Below are 19,648 nucleotides of genomic sequence, written 5' to 3'. Positions count from 1 at the left end.
AACCCAGTTTTATAAGAGACACAGGCAAGAGTATTACAACTACATGCTACGTAAAAGGTAGCTCGCTGACCATTGCTAATATCTGCAGTTATCTGAGCCAAGCTTGCAAGCTTCAGAAGGCATCTGTACCCCAGAGGTGATAGTCATCCACCCTGGTGATGTTCAGAAAGTGTCTCAATGCCCATCTTGCTTGGGATCATCTGATCCCAGAAGTCTTTCCTGCCCTAGTGCAGGGGGGCTGGACCCGATGATCTGTCAGGTCCCTTTCAGCCCCTAACAACTATGAAACTCCATACTATATCTGATGCCAGGAGAATCAAAGTTTGCTGGGGTATCCTTGAAGGACCCAATTTGTTTTTCCTTAAGGGAGTATGTCTTCTGGAATACTTTTTACCATTCCTTTAGTAACTGGGGTATTAGGGCATTTAGTCTAGTGCTCAATTTTTTAATCCATATGCTAATAAAAGGGTGCTAAATCCCTCACTAGATCTGCTGAGGTTTAACCCTCGTCCTGTGAAAGAGGTTTTGAAATGTTCTTTCTTGTGTAGGCTTGCCCATTTAGCTTCTAGCTACTGGCTTACTGATTTCCATTTTCAAAATCTGGCCTTTATGTACCGATGATCATAATTCTCTCTTATTCTAATCAGCTGGATGATCCATTTCAAACTTTCTAATGCAGAAGAATTCACTTCAACTGAGAATATTTTCAAATCAGTTTTCAGCCTGGGGTTTTCATATAATTTCTGTCCTCTGTTCACACAGTCTGTTTTCCTTTTTGTAGATTATAAGCACGGATGACTTTCCTGCTTTTTTTTAGATGAGCCTGTTTTGTTTCCTTCTGAAGTTCTTTTTAAACAACTCTGTAGGTTTTTCCTTTGTGATGTCTTTGAAATGTCTTATTTTATTCCTAAAAGTGGAAACTTTTAAGAATGATTTTTATAGTCTGTGTAATTATTCCTCCTGTATCATTCACCTGAGATGATGCAACTGAAACCAAAATTAAGGCAAAAAATTAAGGTAGTTTCCACTTTCAGAACACAAATGTCTGAAATCACACAGGAGCATCACCAGCACCCAACCTCTCAATGCCACACCCAAGGAGACACAACTACAAATGTGGAATAAGAGGCTGAAAAAAAGTACCTGACAGTGAAAAAAAGGACATTCTAGTAACTGAGTCCTTGCCACCAGGGACTGATGAGCCATGGCAAAGGTGACAATGTCTTAACCACCTATGCACTGGAGGACCCTTCAAGGCACTAATGAAGAAGTGAAGCTATACCTTTGGTTCAACCACCTGTGACTGGCACAGAGCCTCAGACTATGCAACACCTGCTGTAGTGCCTGATCTTGCAAAGCACAATAAACAAGCACAAGCATGTATAACAAAATGACCAAATGTGGTATAGGGACACAAGATGAAGAAGAAGATGCAACTGAGACAAAAATTAAAGCACTGACCACTTTCAGTCCTTGCTAATTTGTATGGGATTTGGAGGCCAGTAGCAATTCAGGATCAGATAGTTGTAACATACCACCCCTTCTCCCTCTATTGCACATATACAAAATGTGTAGCAAAGGTTTCTGTTAATGATGGTTACCATCAATGTAAGTACCTGGAGTAGTGGCATAGATGTAGTAAGCAAACTTTAAAATGTTCCCTTGCAGTAGTGTAACTGAGCAAAGGTGCCTGGAATAGCAGCTCCTTTGTAGGGAGAATGCCAAAATAATTGCAGCTCAAATGGTAGCTGATTGCGCAGCTGTAATCAGCACTGAGGTGGCTGGCGCTGCCTCCAGGGGTCCTGTGACTGTTTCAGATGTCAAGCTGCCAGATGACCCTCTATTGCTTTGGTAGTGCACAGGTTCCAATTTATAAAGCCCTTTCTTAGTAATCTTACTAGCTTCCTAAACACCTACAGTGCCTATACACAAGCCAGGAGGCTGTTCCAACCTGCTGTAATTACACTGCATAGGAGCAGACTCAATTAATCGAGTCTGCTGGAGCATGGTAATTACCATGCCCTGGCCAGCCTCTGTGTCTCATGTATCAGTGTCCCCGTGCTTTAAAATGGCAGGGGTGGAACTTTAACTAAAGCTCAATCGATGAGCTTTAGATAAAGCACACCTACTGCCATTTTGAAGATTGGGGATGCTGATAAATGAGACACTCCAGGCGCTTTAATTAGAACATCTCTTGGGGCCACTCTAATTAAAGTGCCCTCCCCCCACTCCTGGAGCACATGTAAAAACACCCCTAGCATTGGCAATGTGTAAGGGGTGCACGTGGATGCATGTGCACTCCCTGAGATTGGCCGTGCCCCCCTGAGAGAAGCAGGCTGCTTCAGCAGGAGGGAAGGGCACACCAGGCTCACAACCAGCCCAGCGCAGCAGGCAGGTAGATAAGGTTTCTTTCTTTAGTTTCTGGGCAAGGAGAAGGGGGAGATCAAGACCCCAAGTGGAACACATGCTCCTCACCCCAGTCTTTGCACGGGGCAAGGGTGGGCTGCAGCTGCAAGGCAAGCTGGGCTCTGCCTGCTCCACACCTGGGAGGTGTGGGGCTGGGGTCAGACCAGGGCCGGTGCGGGGAGGCAGATGGGGCCCCACACCCCTTCCCTTGCAGACTTTTGTGTGGGGGGGGAATGCACACGTGCACACTCAGCCCTCCCCCACAAATTTTCTCCCTCACCCCTGGCCCCCCAGTCAGCAATCAGCCACTGGGGACAACTTCTCCCCTGGTTAGCAATCAGCCACTGATGCCCCTCCAGTATTAGGTGGTACCAGTTGCCCATGACTCCTAGATATCATTAAAGAGAAAGAACAATCCTCATTTAAATGCTGAACATGAAGTTGAATCCTTATGCCTACATGTACAAAATATGCTTGGTAACTACCTTAACGGGAACAACATCTTCATATCCTTGATTTTCTAAAAAGCAAACCATTCTGTTGATAACACTGCTGAGGCATTGAAGTGTTTTAATCTATTCTATATCTATTGTTCTCACTACAGGAGAACTACAGGAACCAGATCAGGGTATTCATTATCTTCAGTGGAATTGTGGAGGAACTTCAACTGATACAAAATATCAGCCTCAGTGGTCTAATTTAAATAAAACATTAATAAATACAGTATGTACTCTTCATGGTTTCTTAACCTGAGTTGTCAACCATTTTTTATTAAGGGTAAAAAATATTTTGGGTATATTTTACAATAAAAATGTATGTCCAAATAATTTAAGGGCTACAGTATCTTTCGCAGATTTAGATAATAAAATCATGTTCTCTATATTAAATATTTAATTACTGGATAATTGGATTGATGAAACCATAGTAGAAGCTGTAAGATAGACAGGATATTGGCTTTCTTGCCTCTTTACATGGATTTGAACTTTAAAGCTACAGTCACCACCTTTGCTGTCACCACCAGAACAGCATAGTGGGAAACATTGGTTATGAATTTGATTAGAGTATCCTTGGTATGTAATATTTAGTGAACCTCCTGACCTTAACAACTGGTAAATTTATAAGAGGAAAGTATCTTTTATATACAACAAAGTGAGATCAGCTGACATTTAATAGCCTAAACATCAAGACTATAATTCAGAATGTGCTCACATGTAAATATTGATCTATCCATAGAAAGGCTATCGGCTTTTTCTGAAGAACTTGCTACAGCCACCTTGTTTCTTTCATAGAATTTCTCTTTGGCTAGTTCGTAAAATTAATTGACTTCTGTGTGGGTTCCTGCAGGGCAGCATATAAATTGAATGAATTAATGAATAAAACTTGTTCGCTGAAGTAAAAATGCACAAAATAATTGTGTGTGCTAGAAAACATGTGCCCAGACCTTGCAAATCCATGCTAATAACACTTAATGCTAATTCAATATTTATAGCCAAGAGTGTTTGAAAAACTAGATATCATAATGAATACAATGCTTAACTTAAGCCAGTCTAGAACAAGGTAGACCTGAAAGGGAAATTAGTCTCCATGTGTCTGTTAAACTATTTGACCTGGATCCTGTCATCATCTATACCAATCTACACACATCTTGTAGATGTTATATGCCTCTACTACCATAGTTACCCAAATCCCAGATGACTCTGAATTTAAGACAACCCTCCAATAATTAGATTCTGCACATAGAAAATATATATTTTTTAATAATTTTCCATTTATCAAATCTAATTATTGGAGAGTCATCTTATATTTGTCCTCCCTACCCCCACCCATCACTGCAGCAGGGCAAGAAGTGGTAAGAAGTGGTAGAGAGGCAGGGGTTGTGGGGAGTAGGCGGTACAGGAGGCAGTAAGGGATTCAAGTGGTCTGACTCCTGCCCCTTGCCCCTGCTGCCTATCCCAACACTTGCCCCCACTGCTACCTGCCCCTAATCTGTGTCTTTCCCCCAGCACAATACCTACATCTGCTGGCACCTGACCCCACTCCTGTCTGATTATGCTGGTGCCTGCCCACCCCCTTGCTTGTACTCCTTCCCCACCATGATTTACTCTCCAGGTCTGCCCCAGCTCCAGCCCAGGGCATGAAACAGCCATGCAGCACCTGTTGCAAAGAAGGCAGCTACAGCCCAGCCCCAGAGCCAAAACCAGAATCAGAACCGCAGCACCTGCCTGCCCTCCTCACCACCTTGTACTCAAATCCAAGACTGTCCCCCACCCCCGCCTCATGTTATATGGAGCAAATATTGTTATCTTGGATTCAAGTAAATACTGTATGTAGAGCAATGCTAAAACATGGGGAGTGGGAGTATTTTTCTTCCTTCTTTGCAGGCTCTATAATACTTTTGGACAGATTACATATACATAAAATCGGACAGCATTAAAAATGGGGGAGTGACTCTGATTTGGCTCAGTTCCTGGACTCTCGCTTTTCTCGCCCCTTGGATCAGTTTGCTCATTCCCAGGCCCTGCTTACCAGGACTCTTGGTTCTGGTAACTCAGTGCATCTTCCTGAACTCTGACTCAGTCTGTGCTTGGACTCTGCCTCTACATTGCCCAATGTATCTAGTAATTTAGTCCTTCATTCCTGCCCACAGATATGATTTGGTTCCTGGCCTTCCTGAGTGGCCTAACCACCAGGTCAGGTCAGGCCATCTATGTCCCAGTGCCTTGATTACAGAGTCAGACAGATGCATTTTTCTCACACCACAGACCAAAATTCATACTATCCCTTGAGTGTCTACATATCCTGGTCATATAGAGGAGAGCACGCCAATTAAAACTGGGTTTTTTTGTTAATCAATTCATTGAAATGAGGGGCAAAGAAAGCAGACAAACTTACAATGAAACAGAATTGGGCAGAAAGCAGTGAAGAGACTAAAAGTTAATAGTCTACTATTAAAATTGTCAGATCTGGGATGCAAAGAGTCCTTTGCAGTTAACGGAGAGCTCAAAGACTACTCTTTAGTACCTGATCTCTAACTCCATTTGTAATGTATTATCCTAAAGTGCTCAGTCTCAAAAACCATTCAAAAAGCAAACACTTCAGGAGTTTTCACTGCTAGTATATGTAGTCCAAGAAATTGGGTCAGTGTACTTTTTATTTTCTTTCCATTCTACTCACTCAATAGGATGCTGGCAAAGCTTCAAGCATGCTGGGTCCCATTCCTGACTTTATAGAAATTTTAAAAAATAACACCAACAAAAAAATGGACTGTAGATAGCTCAACTGACATAGCTACAGGCATATTAACCACAGACCTAGCTGGACTGTAGATTTTGTTGTTTTATAGTTCACACTGCCATCCAAGTCAATTGGTTGTTGCAATTAGTTCTTGTGCTACATGGTGAAAAAAAAATTACAAAGATGGAACAGCAGAAACACTGGCTGGTGTTATGAATTCACACAGAGCTCTAGTACAGTTATAATCTGCCATTGCCTAGATCAACTAATCGTTCCTTGATACTTATTTCATCTTATTTGGTATGCCTAACAGATTTAAGCCACTAAAATTAGCAGAAGGGAAATCTCCGTGAAATGGATTAGCTCATGAAAAGTATCTCTGCAAAATGCATCTGGGTGTATCTGCAGGAAGGCTTTTTTATATGTTATAAAATGGGTCTGATGGTTCTTGAAATACTATAGTTTTAGTTCTCTGAAGATTTTTCAACGTTAGCTGCTCCCACAGTTGTCTTGGTGTGATCATAAAATCATATATTCTTTGATGGAAGAGGAAAAATTATGTAACGTAGCCTGAAATGCTACAGCCCAAGTTTCTGGAGTATAGAAGTTGTCTCTAAGGCTACCACAAGCACTGATCAACCTGGAATGGGAATATCTGGCTGAGTTGGAAGAGTGACCATCCCCAAATTTTGCTTCCCTTTCCTGCAGAGCGAAACACCAGAAAGTAAGCTGTAACTTTGTATACAAGGCATAATATTTCCAGATTTCTCTTAGTTATTTTGGGACCAGGTAAAAGAAATGCACCATGTAATTGAACCCTAAGTTGTTAAGTTTCTCAGTACCCTCTAAATCAGTGCTTCCCAAACTTTTTCTCAGCATCACCCCATTTATGGCCCCATTCCCTCAGCATGACTTCATTCCCTCACCATTGCTCCTCACTCCCAACCCCCTATTTCTTCCAAGGAGAAAAGAAAGTTGTATTTTTAATAGTGAAAAGAAAAGGAATCAGTTTTACAATCCGATCATCCTTTTAACAGCAATGAACCATAATCTTCACAAAAGGAACCAAAATAAAACCTACTGTGACACATAACAAATGGAAACAAAAGTGCAGAAGAGAGAAAACTGATGAGTGACAGCTAAACATAGTCTTATTCTAAAGTATAGACTCTTCCTTATCATAATACTACCTGAGAATCATTGTGTTCATGTAAAGCTGATCATAGAGCACCTGATAACTGCTACTGAATGGATCCTTACAACCTCCCAAAGATTCAAAATTGTAATTATCCATATTATACAGATCAGGAGATGAGGTATAAAGAGATTCCAAGAATTTCATCAAATAATATCTCACTCCAGGATTCAAACTGTTGATTTTCTTTACTCTGGATTACTCCCAGAGTAAAGATCTGCTCAGTGCAAATAAAGGTATCAATCACTGCCTAAATGATTAAGGTCACAAAATGTTTGAAAAAGCTTGGAATAAAACATAGATCTCCTGAGTCCCTGAGTTCTTTTATCAGTAAAGAATTACAATCAAGGCCTCAATGGCTGTAATCAAACAGAGGTGATTATAGTGAGGACAGAATACATGGAAAAGTAACAGAAAATTGGATAGGACTTAGGACAAGTAACAGATAAAGAGGTGTCATTGAATAAAACCTGTAGATAGAATTCCTGACCTATTTATGCCAATTTGATTAAGAAGGTCAGAAGTAACTAACAGAGCAGGAAGAAGATAGCTAACAGCTGATTATGGAAGGGCAACTGTCAACACTCATGTGCTTCTCAAGTGGGACATGAGCAGTGGGAGGGTGCTCTATTTTTAAAACACGGAGGGGGGTTGATTTTTTTCAGCTCTATCAAATAAGTGATCCCACCATCCTAGCTTGTGAAAGCGTTCACATTTGGAAGCAGGCCTGAGTGTTGAAAAAGAGCGTTTGGGAGCTTTCATCTCAGAATCTACTGCGTAAGGATCACAATACGAAGAGTGACACTGCTGGCATCACCCCAAATAAAGAATTCAGTCTGCTAGAACCAAGTGACTTAGCCCAGGGTTTTCATGAAAAATGAACTGTTGTTCACTCCTAGCCACAGTTGTTCCTAGAATCCAGGGCTAAGGTCAAAGAAGGGGCAAAAAAAGAAAGCTAATACTCACAGGCTGACTGCACAACGGTTGACTTTGGAATTAATAGTGGTTTGAGGTTTTACTGAGTTACCAGAACCCATAGCCTTTATGAGCACAAACACTACCATTACAATGGAGAAAAGAAAAAAGCAAGTGAGCCATATTTACTGAACAGTTTACAAGGAATTTTACTGTATTTATCATCATCAGACAGAAATCTCCAAATCCATTCATTGTACAAAGTAGTAGGAAACTGCAGTTCATGCAGCTGTATCCAGAAAAAAATGAGGTTACTGAAGTCAAGCCATAAGTAAAACTTCAAGTTGCAAATTCCTCCATGTTTAACATTTGTTGAATAGTGCAATGTTCAAAACAGGGTTATCAATAAAGAAATCAACACAAAACCACAGAGTGGGCATGTCTACATGTGCCCCTATGGCGCCCTGGTTACTGCACCATCATTTAGTACTTCTTTTTGGAAGTACTAAATGAGGGCAGAGTAACAGCCCATACTGCATTGTGCCAGTGGTGCACAGTTATTTTTAGCTGCTATGTCATCCTAGCAATGCGCTATGGTGAGGGAGCGTGTTGCTATGGCAATGTAGCTGCAGCGCCACAGTTTGTTCCCGCCAATGCTGTCACCATAGCATGTTACTTTGGCAATGTAGTATCTCATGTAGACATGCCCAGTGTGATCTAAATATTAATTCTTAGCTGGAGTATGTCACAAATCATTTTAATTCTAAATGAATATAAAAATAATCACACTCAATTTTACATTTTCACAAAATTCAAAAATGCTACAAGGGATCAAAATGTTCAAGAGAAGCAGCTCCTCACATAGTGGGGGCATCTACGAGTGCAATTAATGCCCAGGATAGCAGAACATTGAGCCAGGGAGGAGCAGCCCTGGCTGGCAGGAGGCTCCTGGGATCAGCCTGCCAGCTCCGACCTGGCTCAACATGCTGCGGGGAGGCTGGCTGAGGCATGAGGGTGCTCCATTGTGAGGCTAACTGGCAGGTAGCCCCCACACTGAAGCACCCTTGTGCCCCAGCATATGTTGCTGCAAAGTAAGAAAACTCCACTCTAGGATAATACTTGTATTTAACCTATGGCAGAGTTAATAAGTTTATTCCATCCTAATAGCACAGCACATGTAGACGCTGAGACATTTACTGCGGAGATCTATTAGGCAATTTGGCAGTAAGCATCTCGTGTAGACGTGCCCACTATCAATTACACCTATAACTAAGAACTTCCATAAATAGTTATTCATAGGTCTTTTAAAATAGTCTTTTAGTAGTTAAGTGAAGTTATTTCTATTATATTTCTTGCTTTCTATGGGATAGAACTGTGTAAAATCTTGCAATGGATCTGAAAACACTCCAGTTTTTCCTCATTTTGAGCTTGCTGAGCTTCCATGCAAGCATGTTTTTTTGCAATATGTATCCCATTCATGTACATTTCAGCAGTAATAGGCACAATTTATTTCCCCCTGCCAGTGTGCCTCATTGTAGAGATCTGAATACAGGTTTTATGGTGTGTTTTTGAGTTGCAGCATGAACTAGCAAAAATCAGTCATATGACTGACTCTAGACCCCGATCCTACAAACAGGCTTCTACTTAATATTCTAGCATGTGAGTTCATCTACTGACTTCAGTGGTATTATTAGCAGCTATAAAATTAAGCAGGGACATGAATATTTGTGCAATCAGGATTATAGTCTATTTAGGCTAGCACACCTTAGTTACAGAAATATTATGGAAATTATATTGCATTCTCAGCTGATTTCCAACCAGGCAGTTCTGAAGAATTCAAGATTGTGCTACTCAAAGCAGTAGCTATAATTCCTTTGTAACTAGATAATGTCATGCAGAAGGCAGGGTGCAGATGCACTTTATAGACTCATTGAATCAGAGATGTGTAAGCAGCCCTGCCTTCTGCATGACTTCAGACTAACACAGCTAACTACCTCTCTCTTCTCAGAGACACTGTTGTGGGGATGTAAGCAATACTAGAGATGATGCAGATACCCTGGGGCCATATCCATATATTTCATATCCATATCTTGATAGTACTTCTAGATAATGACAACAGTAGGTTGATGACATCATAGAAAAGAGGAGGGGCCTGTGTAGGAAAATACTGACCTTTAGGATGAGTACCTGAACATTTAAATATGCTTAACTCATCTCTCTTGCTGTTCTCTTAACTAGCTATTACCACTCAAGAAAAGGACCTTGAAATCATTGTAGGTAGTTCTTTAAAGGCATTGGCTCAATGTGCAGCAGTGACCCAAAAAGCAAATAAAATATTAGGTATCATTAAGAAGGGAACTGAAAACAAATCATTATGCTTCTGTATAAATCCACAGAATGCCAACACCTTGAACAGCGTGTGCAGTTCTGGTCTCTACATCTTCAAAAAGAGGTAGGGGAATTAGAAAACATACAGAGAAGGGCAACAAAAGTGATCAAGGATATGAAGCAGGAACTACACTAGGAGAACCTAAAAAGGCTAGGATTCTTTTGGAAAGCAGATGACTGAAGATAGGAGATACCCATGCAAGAGGGGTCTAGAAAATCACAAAAGGTATGGACAGCGTGAATATGGAACTGCTATTCACCAAGTCCCAGAATAACAGAATAAGGGAGCACTCACTGAAATCAGTAGAAGGCAGGTTTAAAACAACCAAGAGGAAGTACTTTTTAATGCACCACACAGTTGACTTGTGGAATTCATTGTGACAGTAGGCTACAGAAGCAGGTGGTATAATTAGGTTCAAAAAGGGATTAAGCAAGCAAGTATATGGACAACAGATCGATTGGGAGCTGTTAAATAGAATAATCAGGAAAATATCCTCCAACATCCCTAAATCAATGATGGTTAATTCCATGGAGGTGTGAGTAGGAAAGGACCACTTTAGACATGTCCTACTCATATACTCTCCTTGGAAAGCATCTACTATTTGACACCATCAGAGAAAGGATCCTGGGTTAAATGGACCATTGGTCTGACCCAGTGTGGCACTTCTTATGTTCTTATGTCTTCTTACTACAGCTATACCAAACCTCAAATTAATCTCATTGGAAGCAGACTCTTATTCTACATTTGTAAAGTAACCTGTTAAGTATCCTATTCTGTGCTATTTGCAAAGTAGCACAGAATAGGAACATATAGCACAAGATGGTGACTGCTCATAGATGAATTCTATTTATTATATACTCTTTGACACTACATTTCAAGGACTTTTATAGGCTAGGAGTATCAAATTGGCATATACATTTAATAGAGCATTTTATAAATGTAACAATATGTTTCTCACTTAAAGCCAAAGAAATCAGGGCATCTAGACATATGGCCTCAAAGCTAATTTAATTTGACCTTTTTGCACATATACCTTAAAATACAGCATAGGGTCTGTCATTATATGATCTCATGGGGTAGTGAGATTTACTATTTTGCAATGATTTACTTTACAAATGTAGATTAGCTATGGGGAGGAATAAAAAAATGGCAGTCTTTTTTGTCACAGGAATATCTACTTTTGAGGGTTGAAAATAGAAAAAAGCCGAATCTAAAAGAGATACTCTTCAACAGTTAAGCCTAAATTTGTGGTAAATACCAAGCAGGGGTATTCAATGGTTATCCAATGTATCTATATCATTTTTTTTCTTTAAAACATATACTTTTTGGTTCATTAACCCGTAAACAAGCTGACAGTGGTGTTAGCAGGTGTTATTAATTACATTTTACATGCTAGATCACAGCCTGTATTTTTTTTTGATTGTTCCAGTTTCAGCTCCTTTTTTCTCAGAGGCATCATGAATGAGTCGTTGCTGCTGTACAAGAAGAAAGCATTTTGCTGCTTTGCTGAAGCTAAAGTTGCATTTCACGTAGCTAAAAGCCTTGCCCACTCTTTCTGAATCATAAATCACAACCCCCCCAATTACATAGCATGCAGTTTCTTTATGAATAGGGTTTAATCCTCCCTGAAAGGTCCATAACTATTTTATTCATCAAACCTTTTTTCATCAATTATAACTGCTTAGAAGAGATACTGCATGTGCTTTTACTTCTACTTTCAGTTCAAAATTACTTTGGGAAAAGTTAAAAATGTCACAAATTCATTTCTAATGACCCCACAGCATTATATCAGAAAAGGCACATGGCAGTAAAAGACCCTGCAACATATCTCCTCAGGAATAAGACACTAAAAGAAATATGAGAATAGTAGTTTACATTTACAACACCCCCAAATTTGGCTGAAGATACAAGAGCTTCAGGTATCATCCTGTACTTGCCAAGTTGCCGCTAAGTTTTAGGACACATTTTTTCTTTTTCTTTTTTTTAATGTATGAGACTAACCTCAATATTAGAAGACTGCCTATAGTTTGTCATATCCTACACAGAGAACCTGAACTATTTCCTACTGAACTCTGGATATGAAGAAGGGAAACAAGGTGAAAAAGGTATTAGGTGAAACTTGAAAATGGCAGCCTTCCACTTTTTCACAATATCAACTGCAGGCATTGGGCCTTCAGAATAAGAAAAATGATTAACAATTATAGTTATTTCATTGAATGGCATCAGTTCTAGTCCAATTTTGGCTTGCAGTGCATTTTCTGCTAGTAATACCTAATAATCTTGGCATGACGGAACTGACTAAAATACAGCTTCCCAAATTCAGTAATGTGCATGTTTATAGATTACATCTCCCATTGGGTTTCATAGCCCACTGAAATGCATGCTAAAAGCAAATGCAGAGTATGGGCCAAATCCTCAAGTTCTAATTTAAGTTCCTCTCAGGAATTACTCAGGCACACCATGAAACAAAGTCAATGGCCCAGATGCTAATGTGCCTATTAGATATCTGTGTCTGTGAAGCCATCTAGCCAAAAAATACACTTCTTGCCTCAGGACAGCAATCCTATTCTACAGAGTTCTCCACTTCTCTCAGTGGGCATCTTAAGATAGACTTGGCCTTTGCAAGTTCACTACCTTGTGGAGACACACAGCTCTATCATTCTGGTAATGGCTTTATACATCACCAGGGCATGCAAGGAATTGCTTGCAGAGAGGATGAGGAATGGCTGTCTCTGTGTGTGTTCTGGGTCTGTACATCATTTCAGATCGCTATTTCACCCTAGGAAAATGTTTACCTGAATGTAGAAAGATGCCTTTTGCCTTGCAGCCTAGTGGTTGTGCCACCTGTTACAAAGAGTAGGAGGTTTTTAATGCTATCTCCAATTTCCTAGGAGACTGTCTTGATTAGGCCTTTCCCTTTAAATATTCACTGTATAAAATACATTAAATTGCATAAAATGCATTATAAAAAGGAAGAGAAAAAGCTAGGGCTGCTTCCCAGAAGTGTATCTTTCCTTCTGGATACAAGCAGGCTCTGTCTTCCTTGCCTACCTGTTAGCCCTATGATTGTCATATTCCTTTCCACACAGAGTTAAGAGGAACAGAAGGTGCTCTTAGCTTTGGCTATCCCAAGTTAGGGAACTTCCCTCGGGAGCAGGAAATGTGGATTTCAAAACCCTCTGGCTGAGTAGGGCTTACGGCATAGGTCTCCCACTTTTGAAGCAAGTGCCCTAACCACTATGCGCTTTGGCAAAAGGTGGTTGGGTTTTCTTCCTTCTCACTTTTCTTGAGTTAGATATCTTAGGGCTAAGATGAAGATGCATCACAAAAGTATCTTGTGCACAAGTCAACTGTGTGGTGCATTAAAAAGTACTTCCTCTTGGTTGTAAATTAGAGCACTTCCACCAGGGGCTTTTTGAACATCTTAGAAGCAGCATAGGATTTTGGCCAATAATTCCGGCATTCTTTTACACAATTCAGAAATTCAGCCACATTTGGGGGGGCACTAGCAATCAACCAGAGTCTGGCACTGTATGCAATACTTTGGAAAGTGAATATCAGTGACAGACAATGAAACCCCAATTGCCATAAAACATAACTAGAGAAGTGCTATACTATCCAACCAGAGAATACAAATTTTCTAAAAAGATTTCATCGGAAGAATGCCTTAAAAGCAATCTGCATGGCACTTAGTTTATCTGCCTAGAATAAAGAACTGAATTAGGCACCCTTGTATCAGAGACAGGTAGATTTTTTAAGCCGTCCAGGATTTGAAACTGTGGTTTCAGGGAATCCAGTTATTCCTCATGTCATTCACATATGGAACCACTGACGCCCTCCAGAATTTGATTCAGATCCTTTCTCTTTTTTACAGAATTATTGGAACTGTCCCAAGAGTGAGGAAATGGTATTTGCTAAAGAACATGTCTCATTAAAATATACAGCACTGTTACTACTTCCTTAGATACATTTGCTGCTTTTTCAGTAAAGGCAGACTCGATCTACTACTGGGAAAAAGCCTCTATTGCCAATTCTGTGGTAGAAGAATTGCATTCTAATTTTGAAAAAATCCTTCTCTATTGATCTGTCTTTATCACATAATACTGCACCGGTTTGTATTAAATAGCAGAGATACATTTCCATCCCTATGAAGGGAATTAAATGCCCAGTTCTTATTATTGTTAATAGTAATGTACCTAAAGCCCTGTGTGCCTTTCTGAAAACATACCGGCTTAATTGCCTAATGTGCTGTCATGACGAAGCAGATTATAATGCTTTATATTTTTGCATGTGTAAATATGCTATCAAAGCGGCAGTTGCAGCACAAAGAGCAGATTTGTCCATTTGTGTATTTTCAAAACAGGACAGTATAAGGACCTTGTTTCAGCAGCTCTTGACTGTTGTGTTACAAAATTGTAAAAACTGAAGTATTTTAACATATGGATTTGAATGTCAGGAGATGGTTATGCTTTGCTATTAAGACTCTTCCAAATAAACTAAATCGCCAATATGATCACTTTCAAATGCATATACATTTTACTTATGGATTTAGTTATCCTCACACTGATACTGAAAAGTGAACAAAAGACATGACTAGAATAGCAATATCACATTAACCCTTTAGAATATTTTCTGCCAGGGAATTAAAAGCAAATCTTACATTCCTTCAAAAATTTCCATTTCAGGAATTAAGAAAAAATAAGAGGGCTACCCATCAGTGAGAGAATGAATCCATTAAAAAAATTCCAGAAATATTAACTGACTTTAAAAACAAATTCATGAAATTTATAGCTCTGTTTCTGTATTTTTTCCTCAGATTGAAAAACTAGTATACATCTTTATTTTTCTTTTCTATATAAAATGGCTACAAGTGACGAAAGCATAAGAAGTAAATTTTGGGCATGACTTGACTGACTGAAAACTTCACTGTGGCCACAGTCTATCATCCTGTTCATACTAAGTAGCAGTTAGTTCCACGAGTAGAATCATTGACTAAGTACAGATGTTCAAAAAGCCCCTGGTGGAAGTGCTCTAATTTATCATGCTTTACTCAAATTGCTCTATGTTAGAACAGGAGCCAACCAAAGAAATATTTGCTTTTTGGTGGAGGGGGGGAGTGGGGTTTGCAGCCCACCCACACTGGTGGCTGGGAGCACTCCTGCACACCTCCCAGGAGGCTGTGAAACTGGACCCTCTCCTCAACCCCAGCCCCTTGCCAGTTGGTTACTGTCAGCAGTGGCTGGGGAGGGGAAGGGGGCATGAACAGCTGGTGCCTCGTGAGACTGGGGGGGCTGCATTTGTAGTCAGTATTGAGCAGTGAGCAGCGACATTCCACAGATGCAAGTGGTGGTGTCAGTGGTGGTGAGCGGCAAGCAACGACCACCCACAGACACTAGTGGTGGTGTCAGTGGCTGGAGGGGTGGCAAGTGGGGAATGCCTGCAGATGCCAGCGGCAGCGGCGACCAATTTCAGGTGGGGCATGTGCTCCCCCATGCCCCCCTATGCATTGCCTATGGAATGGGGAAACAGAGACCACCACCTTGAAGGCTTCCCCACAACTTGTTGGCTAGGGACTTGGGGGGGTGGGCCGGGTCCATGCAGCGGGGACTTCCTTCTTCCCCCACAGCCTCTTGATAGCTACAGCTAGCAACTACAGTGCAGCACTGCCTAGCCAGGACTGTTGCAGGGGCATAGACCACAGAGCCCTTCTTCTATAGCCCTCTCTCCTCCCCCCACCACCCATCCCCCGTCACCCAAGCAGCAGTAAGCTGCTGCCTGGCCAGGGTGGCTGCTAGGAGAGAGACCCTAGACTCCTTCCCCTACAACACCCCACTCTCTCCCCACTGGGCTGTGGTGTATCATGGGGCCGGGGCAGCTGGAGGGACAGAAACACTGTTTCTCCCACCCTGCTCTCACTGCTAGGCTGCATGGGGGGTTGGGATCAGAGGCTGTTACTGACTCAAGTCAATGACAACCAAGGGAATGGTGCCAACCCAGTGCTTGGGCAGTGCAAACAAGCTCTGCCTATGGCTGGAGTGCAGCCCTGCACAACGCCACCTGGAATGGCAGAGATTGCACTCTAAGTTAACCCTCAGTGGGATCTGGCACAGACATTCAATAAAGCACTCTAACAGAAAGGGCACTTATATACATGATGGAGCACATGTTGAAGCAGACTGAACTGAGTCTGCTGCAAGTCCACTGAAGCGTGTTAATTAGCGCACTCCAGCAGCCTCCACGTCATGTGTATTCAGTGTCCCCATATTTCAAAATGTGTGCAGGGGTGCTTTAACTAAGACTTATTGAATGAGCTTTAGTTAAAGTGCCCCCACAGCCATTTTGAAGTGCAGGGTGCTCAATATATGTGACACTGTGGGCACTTTAATTAGAGTGGCTCTTAGAGCCACTCTACTTAAAGCGCGCCCCCTGCCACACCAGAGAACATTTATAGACACCCAAAGCACTTTAAGTTAGTACACATCCATCCAGTGTTAACTCAGAGAAGGATCTACCATTTTTAAAGTACTTTATGTGCCATGTTCTGTTACAGCTGCAAAGCACTTCCTACATGCTTAAAGCACATTAACTGTAACATCTGAAGCTTCTTCACTTGCACGAGCTCCCTTATCATTGCAAAACTTCCTCATTTGCATTGACAAACTCTGTTTGACTCAAGAAGTCAACAAGAGGTAAGGCATTGTTGGATCTAGTACTGGCCAAAAGGAGTGATCTAGTCAGGGACCTGAGGATCGAAGGGAAGCTTGGTGACAGTGATCATGAGTTGATTACTCATCCATCTCTATCCATCGCAAAGCTCATAAATCAGTCAGCAATGCAGAAATCTTGGACTGTAGGAATCTTGAGTTTCACAAGATCATGAGGTTGTTTTTTGAGCCCCTGAGAGACCATGATCTGGCAGGGAGGGAAGTCCACAATGTGTGGTCACTCCTTAAGGACGTGATCCTAAAAGAACAAAGGAAGTCCATTCTGGCCCATAGGGCTGGGAAACCCCTATGGCTCAATAGGGAACTCATGGACCTCCTGAATCTGAAAAGAAAAGCTTATAAGGGATAGAAGTTGTGAACTACCACTAAGAAGGATTATGCAGCACTGGCCTGCACCTGTGGGGAGCAGACCAGAAAAGCCAAGTTTGAAACCAAACTCAAGATGGCTATGGGAATCAAGGACAATAAAAAGTCCTTCTTCAAATATGTTGGAAGTTGAAAAAAAAATGAGGACAACATCAGACCCTTGCTGAACCAAATGGGGCAGCTAACAACTGACAGCCAAGTGAAAGCTAATGTCTTCAATGATTATTTGAGTCAGTTTTCCACCAGCCCAAGGGGATCACCCTGCCTAACAGGATGCATGACTACCAAGGTAAGGGTGATCATATGCCTATAATTGGTGAAGATCTTATGGGGGAGAAGCTTGAGAGGCTAGACATCCACAAGTCAGCAGGCCCGGATTGAATGCACCCAAAAGTGCTAAAAGAGTTGGTTGACATCATAGCATGACCAATGGCAAGGGTATTTGAGAACTCGTGGCACTCAGGAGAGGTTCCTGAAGACTCGAAGAGGGCCAATGTGGTGCTTATCTTCAAGAAAGGAAGGAAGAGCCAGGGAACTACAGGCCAATCAGCTTGACCTCAATCCCTAGAAAGATCTTGGAAAAAATCATTGAAGAAACCATCGACACCAGACTAACGGAAAGCAATATTCTGAGAGATAGCCAACATGACTTCATTGTGAGTAGGTCTTGCTTAACCAACCTCATTTCCTTCTATGACCAAGTGACACATCACCTGGGCAAAGAAGAAGAGGTTGATGTCATATATTTAGATTTCAAAAAAGCCTTTGACTTGGTGTCCCATGATGTCCTCATGGTAAAATTAGGGAATTGTGACCTCAACAACCTTACAGTCTGATGGCTGGGGAAAAGGCTCCATGGCTGGACCCAGACAGTAATAGTCAATAGAACCAAATCAACATGGCACATGATGACCACTGGTGCCCCCCAGGGCTCAGTACTCAGACCAGTACTCTTTAATATATTCATAAATTATCATGATTCAGATATCGGAAGCAGACTGGCTAAGTTCAGAAATGACACCAAATTATGGAGAAATGCAGTCACGCTAGAGGATAGGCTGGCAATTCAAGCAGACCTGGACAGCCTCACATGCCGACCTGATGACATTCAACATGGAGAAATGGAAGGTGCTCCGTCTTGGGAGAAAAAACCCATATCATACTTATAGGCTCAGCAGTACACTCACTAGCACCATGACTGAAAGAGACTTGGGGGTCACGATTGACCACAAAATTAACATGAGCCCACTAATGCGATGCTGTAGCCAGCAAAGCAAATAATACTCTGGCTTGCTATGGCGTCTCTAGCAGACACTGTGAGTACCACACCGCCCCCTTGGTCGGGGTCCCCCAACTCACCTGCCACGACTTGTTGTCACTTGAAGAAAGGAGGGGTTCAGTGGTGTTCTTCCCAAGTGAACTGACCATGGGGGTACTCAGAGCAGTGCCACAGTGTTCCTCAGGGCTCCGCCTCCTCTACACCCTGTCCACTTGCCAACCACTCTGGTGTTCTGCTTGTGGTTCCACCATTCCCAGCAAGCCCCCGCTTAAAGGGGTCTGGTGTCAGCTTCAGTGCTGGTCAGTTGCCTGTATGTTAAGGCACCTGGAGCCTCAGACTCTGATCCCAGAGGGCTGAGCTCCCATTCTCTGGCATCCTTCTCCTACCAAGGGGAAGGGATGGTCCTGTGAGCTTTGAAATTAAGGTGGCTGGGCAAAGACTGTCTTCAGCCTGAAGCAAGATGCTGCTTCCCCCGCTTTGAATGCAGGGCAGTGCCTGCAATGCTGCTATTGCCAGCCTTCAGTGTGACTGCCTACCTGGTGAGCTCCCCACTTGCTCTCTCCTTCTACCCCCCGCCAGTTTCTGGCAGGGTTTTTGAATTTTCCATGGTGGCGGTATCAGCTGCTGCAATTAGCCAGGTGCCACCCCACCTGGGAAGCAGCTGTTTGAAGAGCCAGCATAACGCCGGCTCTCACAGCTCTGGTTCCGGCTGCATCTCTGGCTCCACTCCTGGCGGTAAGTTTACTGAGGCACAGGGAGGCCTGCTTGTTCACCCCAGGGATGCCTGGGGATGCCCCCAGAAACTTTAGTGCCTGTGAGGGCTTCTCGTTGCCACACTTGCATCTACCAATGCATCTCAAGCAAGACCCAAGAAGTCTTCCTCCCATTTCACTTGGCCTTGGTGAGGCCACAGCTGGAGTATTGCATCAATTCTGGGCTCCACACTTTAGAAAGGACATGGAGAAGCTTGAGAGAGTCCAGAAGAGAGCCACCTGCTTGATTAGATGCATAGCAAGACGTAGAGGGGGCACAGGCGGGCATGTGCTCTCCCTGAGATTGGCCACCGTCAAAGCCACCACCAGCTTCTATGGGCAGCTGCCTTCCCCCCCATCACTGCCGATGCAGCCATCAATGGTTGC

Source organism: Crocodylus porosus, unplaced genomic scaffold (assembly GCF_001723895.1).
Source record: "Crocodylus porosus isolate Cpor-Errol unplaced genomic scaffold, CroPor_comp1, whole genome shotgun sequence".
NCBI lineage: Eukaryota > Metazoa > Chordata > Crocodylia > Crocodylidae > Crocodylus > Crocodylus porosus.
This window is presented reverse-complemented; position numbering follows the sequence as displayed.